Below are 7,817 nucleotides of genomic sequence, written 5' to 3' on the forward strand. Positions count from 1 at the left end.
GTATGATATAAAAATGATCATAGCACAGTATGATGTAAAAATGGATATAGTATAGAATGATATAAAAATGGACATAGTATAGTATGGTGTAAAAATGGTCTTAGTAAAGTATGCTATAAAAATGGACATAGTATAGTATGATATAAAAATGATCATAGTATAGTATGATATAAAAAGGGTCATAGTATGGTATAAAAATGGTCATAGTATTGTATGTGGCAACAATTGTCTTAGTATAGTATGATGTAAAAATGGATATAGTATAGTGTGATTTAAAAATGGACATAGTATAGTATGATATAAACATGGTCATAGTATAGTATGGTGTAAAAATGGTCCTAGTAAAGTATGAATTTAAAAATGGACATAGTATAGTGTGTAATAAAAATGGTCATAGTATAGTATGGTGTAAAATGGTCTTAGTAAAGTATGATGTAAAAATGGATATAGTATAGAATGATATAAAAATGGAAATAGTATTGTATCATGTAAAAATGGACATAGTATAGTACGATGTAAAATGATCATAGTATAGTATGGTGTAAAAATGGACATAGTATAGTATGATATAAAAATGGCCTTGGTATAGTTTGATATAAAAATGGTCATAGTAGAGTATGATGTAAAAATGGACATAGTATAGTATGATGTAAAAATAGTCATAGTATAGTATGGTATAAAAATGGACATAGTATAGTATGGTGTTAAAATGGTCATAGTACAGTATGATATAAAAATGGTCATAGTATAGTATGATGTAAAAATAGTCATAGTATAGTATGACATAAAAATGGTCATAGTATAGTATGGTGTAAAAATGGACATAGTATAGTATGATATAAAAATGAACATAGTCTAGTATGGTTTAAAAATGCACATAGTATAGTACGATATAAAAATGGTCAGAGTAGAGTATGATGTAAAAATGGACATAATATAGTATGATGTAAAAATAGTCATAGTATAGTATGATATAAAAATGGTCACAGTATAGTATGGTGTAAAAATGGTCTTAGTATAGTATGATGTAAAAATGGACATAGTATAGTATGATGTAAAAATGAATATAGTACAGTATGGTGTAAAAATGGTCTTAGCTTAGTATGATGTAAAAATGGACATAGTATAGTATGGTGAAAAAATGGTCATGGTATAGTATGATGTAAAAATTGACATAGTATAGTATGATATAAAAATGGTCAAAGTATAGTATGATATAAAAATGGTCTTAGTATAGTATGATATAAAAATGGACATAGTATAGTATGATATAAAATGGACATAGTATAGTATGATATAAAAATGAGCATAGTACAGTATGATGTAAAAATGGATATAGTATAGAATGATATAAAAATGGACATAGTATAGTATGGTGTAAAAATGGACATAGTATAGTATGATGTAAAAATAGTCATAGCATCGTATGGTGTAAAAATGGTCTTAGTATAGTATGATTTAAAAATGATCATAGTATAGTATGATGTCAAAATGGTCATAGTAAAGTCTGCTGTATAAATGTGCACAGTATCGTATGTTGCAAAAGATGTCATAGTATAGTATAAAAATTATCATAGTATAGTATGTTATAAAAATGGTCATAGTATAGTATGATGTAAAAATGGTCAAAGTATAGTATGATATAAAAATGGCCTTGGTATAGTATGATATAAAAATGGTCATAGTAGAGTATGATGTAAAAATGGACATAGTATAGTATGATGTAAAAATAGTCATAGTATATTAAGATATAAAATGGTCATAGTATAGTATGGTGTAAAAATGGACATAGTATAGTATGATATAAAAATGGTCATAGTATAGTATGATATAAAAATGAACATAGTATAGTATGGTGTAAAAATGCACATAGTATAGTACGATATAAAAATGGTCAGAGTATAGTATGATGTAAAAATGGACATAATATAGTATGATGTAAAAATAGACATAGTATAGTATGATATAAAAATGGTCACAGTATAGTATGGTTTAAAAATGGACATAGTATAGTATGATATAAAAATGGTCATAGTATAGTATGATGTAAAATGGTCAAAGTATAGTATGATATAAAAATGGCCTTGGTATAGTATGATATAAAAATGGTCATAGTAGAGTATGATGTAAAAATGGACATAGTATAGTATGATGTAAAAATAGTCATAGTATAGTAAGATATAAAAATGGTCATAGTATAGTATGATGTAAAAATGGACATAATATAGTATGATGTAAAAATGGACATAGTATAGTATGATGTAAAAATGAATATAGTATAGTATGGTGTAAAAATGGTCTTAGCTCAGTATTATGTAAAAATGAATATAGTATAGTATGGTTAAAAAATGGTCATGGTATAGTATGATGTAAAAATTGACATAGTATAGTATGATATAAAAATGGTCAAAGTATAGTATGATATAGAAATGGTCTTAGTATAGTATGATATAAAAATGGACATAGTATAGTATGATGTAAACATTTTCATAGTATAGTATGATAAAAAAAATTGGACATAGCATAATATGGTTTAAAAATGATCATAGTATAGTATGATGTAAAAATGGATATAGTATAGAATGTTAAAAACAATGGACATAGTATAGTATGGTGTAAAAATGGACATAGTGTAATATGATGTAAAAATGATCATAGTATAGTATGGTGTAAAAATGGAAATAGTATAGTATGATATAAAAATGGTCATAGTAGAGTATGATGTAAAAATGGACATAGTATAGTATGATGTAAAAATTCTCATAGTATAGTATGATATAAAAATGGTCATAGTATAATATGACATAAAAATGATCATAGTACAGTATGGTGTAAAAATGGTCTTAGTGAAGTATGATGTAAAAATGGCCATAGTATAGAATGATATAAAAATGGAGATAGTATAGTATGGTTTAAAAATGGACATATTATAGTATGATGTAAAAATGATCATAGTATTGTATGGTGTAAAAATGGACATAGTATAGTATGGTGTGAAAATGGACATAATATAGTATGATGTAAAAATGATCATAGTATAGTATGGTGTAAAAATGGACATAGTATAGTATGATTTAAAAATGGACATAGTATGGTGTAAAAATGGTTTTAGTAAAGATGATATAAAAATGGTCATAGTATAGTATGATTTAAAAATGGACATAGTATAGTATGATGTAAAAATGGCCAAAGTATAGTATGATATAAAAATTGTCTTAGTATAGTACGATATAAAAATGGACATAGTATAGTATGATATAAAATGGACATAGTATAGTATGATATAAAAATGAGCATAGTACAGTATGTTGTAAAAATGGATATAGTATAGAATGATATAAAAATGGACATAGTATAGTATGGTGTAAAAATGGACATAGTATAGTATGATGTAAAAATGATCATAGTATTGTATGGTGCAAAAATGGACATAGTTTTGTAAAAAACTATAAGGTAGATGAAAAGGGCTGATTTGTGTTGTAATAATTAGAACTTCTTTACTGGCATACAGTTAGATATGATAAGTGGTCAGGGATTGCGTTGCAATGCTTTATTCTCTCTTCAGGTTGATTATATACAGGTGAACAGTTCTGGTTTTGACATGGTAGGATGACATGGGTAGGATGATTTGGGTAGGATGACATGGATCGGATGATTTTAAGCTTAAACAAAGGGAAACAATTACTATTACAAAAAAAATTCCAAACACTTTCAAAGATATTCAATTAACTATAACACAAAATACAACTCACTCAATTATGCATCCATCCAGTCTGTGCATTTAAGTCTGTGTCTTGTCCAGGCCGCATGCTCTCAGTCTAACAAAGGGAAAAGAGCATGGTCTGGGCCTGGTCCTTCCTCTTAAATGGTTGGGTGTGGCCTGATAGGTGAGGCGAGGTCCTGCCCCTCCCCAACCAGGAAGTGGAGTTTTTAACAGTATAGTATGATGTAAAAAAAAAAATAGTCATAGTATAGTATGGTGTAAAAATGGACATAGTATAGTATCATGTAAAAATAGTCATAGCGTAGTATGGTGTAAAAATGGTCTTAGTATAGTCTGATTTAAAAATGATCATAGTATAGTATGGTGTAAAAATGGACATACTATAGCATGATATAAAAATGATCATAGTATAGTATGATGTAAAAATGGACATAGTATAGTATGGTGTAAAAATGGACATACTATAGCATGATATAAAAATGGTCATAGTATAGTATGATGTAAAAATGGACATAGTATAGTATGATATAAAAATGATCATAGTATAGTATGGTGTAAAAATGGACATAGTATAGTATGATATAAAAATGATCATAGTATAGTATGGTGTAAAAATGGACATAGTATAATATGATGTAAAAATGATCACAGTATAGTATGATATAAAAATGGACATAGTATAGTATGATGTAAAAATGGACATGGCATAGTATGATGTAAAAATAGTCATAGCGTAGTATGGTGTAAAAATGGTCTTAGTATAGTATGATTTAAAAATGATCATAGTATAGTAAGGTGTAAAAATGGACATAGTATAGTATGATATAAAAATGATCATCGTATAGTATGATATAAAAATGGTCATAGTATAGAATGGTGTAAAAATGGACATAGTATAGTATGATGTCAAACTGGTCATAGTATAGTATGATATAAAAATGAACATAGTATAGTATGGTGTAAAAATGCACATAGTATAGTACGATGTCAAACTGGTCATAGTATAGTATGATATAAAAACGGTCTTAGTATAGAATGTTGTAAAAATTGTCATAGTATAGTATGATATAAAAATGGTGTTAGTATGGTATGATGTAAAAATCGTCATAGTATAGTATGATGTAAAAATAATCATAGTCTAGTTTGATATAAAAATAATCATAGTATAGTATGATATAAAAATGGTCATAGTATAGAATGGTGTAAAAATGGACATAGTATAGTATGATATAAAAATGGTGTTAGTATGGTATGATGTAAAAATCGTCATAGTATAGTACGATGTAAAAATGGACATAGTATAGTATGATTTTAAAATGGACATAGTATGGTGTAAAAATGGACATAGTATAATATGAAGTAAAAATGATCACAGTATAGTATGATGTAAAAATGGACATAGTATAATATGATGTAAAAATGATCACAGTATAGTATGATATAAAAATGGACATAGTATAGTATGATGTAAAAATGGACATGGCATAGTATGTTGTAAAAATAGTCATAGCGTAGTATGGTGTAAAAATGGTCTTAGTATAGTATGATTTAAAAATGATCATAGTATAGTAAGGTGTAAAAATGGACATAGTATAGTATGATATAAAAATGATCATCGTATAGTATGATATAAAAATGGTCATAGTATAGAATGGTGTAAAAATGGATATAGTATAGTATGATATAAAAATGGTGTTAGTATGGTATGATGTAAAAATCGTCATAGTATAGTATGATGTAAAAAAGGACATAGTATAGTATGATTTAAAAATGGACATAGTATGGTGTAAAAATGGACATAGTATAATATGAAGTAAAAATGATCACAGTATAGTATGATGTAAAAATGGACATAGTATAATATGATGTAAAAATGATCACAGTATAGTATGATATAAAAATGGACATAGTATAGTATGATGTAAAAATGGACATGGCATAGTATGATGTAAAAATAGTCATAGCGTAGTATGGTGTAAAAATGGTCTTAGTATAGTATGATTTAAAAATGATCATAGTATAGTAAGGTGTAAAAATGGACATAGTATAGTATGATATAAAAATGATCATAGTATAGTATGGTGTAAAAATGGACATAGTATAGTATGATGTAAAAATGGACATGGAATAGTATGGTTTAAAAATGGTCAATCCCTCAAATTATTATAGAAATGTTATTTTTGTATATGTTAAAAAAAAAACCATAAACAGAAGGTTAAAAAAAAAATAGTATGATGTTAAAAAAAACCCAAAAGAAAAACAGGTCATAGTTATATAATAATACTGTATACTTATATAAAAACACTGGTCATACTAAAATATTGTATAAAAAACTGGTCATAGGAGAGTATTTATATAAATTGATAACATGATGACATGATATAAAATGTTTTCATAGTATAGTTTGATCTTAAACTAACTACAGCTTTATGTGATTTAAAAACTGTCCATATTCGATCACTTCTGTTCTTTGTTCATGAGACGCTGGTGGGAGTTCCTTTGATTCTTCAGTTCAATGAGTTCTTTCATATAAACTCGGTCATTGTGATTTTTTTCTGCAGGTACAAACTGGAACTGGTTCAGTGGGTCGATGTGTGGGCTGAGAACCTGAATGAAAACAGGTCGTCTTTGTTTTATCCGACACTTTTTCCGACTGTAAATGCATGTGAAGCTGCTCTCCAGTCTGAACGACCGACGATGACTAACGTGAAGTACAATGAGCGTCGGACGCTGCTGTTACGAAACCGTCAAAGCTTTGTCTGACGGGACACGACCTTCAAACCTTCTGCTCAGTTCTTTAGTTTATATGACGTCGACCGCATCCAAAAAAAAAACAACACTTCACACAGCAGCGACAAGAGGAGCTTTTATGATTTTTTATTTTTTTATTTTCCGTTAAGTGGCTGGTCATGTTTATTACACGTACATTCATTCACATTCACAATAAAACACTCGTTTACAGCAGTCACAAGGCGGGGGGGGGGGGTGGTGGTGAATGAAACAGATGCATGATGGGAGTTTTCCTTTACTTTTTAGAACATTTTCAACCTGAACATTCTCAACAAACATCGTAGAACATGGAGTCAGTACGAGGTTAGTCACAGAGCACCGTCTGAATCTGAAACACAGCACCGAGGTTTGGTCGGACAAGAAAAGGCACTTGGTTCGGTTTTGGTTTTTTTTTTCGTTTTATTTCCGTGCTGTGCAGAAAATGGAGTGACCTAGACTAGAATGAAGCGTCACGAAACAGGTTTTTGGCGAAATCTAAAACCTACGGAAATGTTTTAGTCACAGAAACGGGGAAGACGGCTAGCGTGGCGTTATCTCCCAGGCTGGAAAAGAAACCAAAGATTAGAAACGACTCATTTATTTATTTATTTATTTATTTATTCATTTATTTATTTATTCTGTGAATCTCACCAAAAAAAAAAATACTTAGAAGTTTTAGAAAACCATGAAAAACAAAACCAGCCTGACGCCAAAAAACACCAAACGGAACCGACACAGAGAGACGAGACGCTTAAGAACGACAAGGCCCAGTCCGACACATTCGGACTCTAGCGGCCTTCGTAATAATGTCAAACGTGTTAAATAAAAGTCAGGACGTAAACGAGGAGACGCAGACGACCAGACAAGACAAAAAACCGCTCCGTCCGAACAGAACCGACCCGGTCTTTACTCAGAACCGAACCACGACGGCAACGGTCGAGTCAACGGGACTCGGCAAACCGGCCTCAGCTTTCACGCCGTCCGGGTCGGGTTTCTGTACGACCCCGCCTTCGTTAGTTAAACGAGAACCGACACGAACTCAAGCACAGAAAAAGAGAGCGGCGGCAGCGGGCAGGGGTCAAAGGTCAAAGGTCAGGGGTCATTCAGGCTGCACATGTGAGCGGCTTCAGGGTCACGTTCGGCAAAAACAGTTCACACCCATGATGACTGCACAGACTCATGCAAAGGGGGGGGGCAACAGATTGTGTCGCTATCTACCAGCCAATAGGGAGGGAGGGGGCGGGGTCAATGAGGATGAGGGGAGGGGAGTGGTTAGCAAACATTAGAGGGTTATGAGATGGAGTCGGGGGGGGGGGGGGGGGGG

Source organism: Sphaeramia orbicularis, chromosome 16 (genome assembly GCF_902148855.1).
Source record: "Sphaeramia orbicularis chromosome 16, fSphaOr1.1, whole genome shotgun sequence".
Classification (NCBI taxonomy): Eukaryota; Metazoa; Chordata; class Actinopteri; order Kurtiformes; family Apogonidae; genus Sphaeramia; species Sphaeramia orbicularis.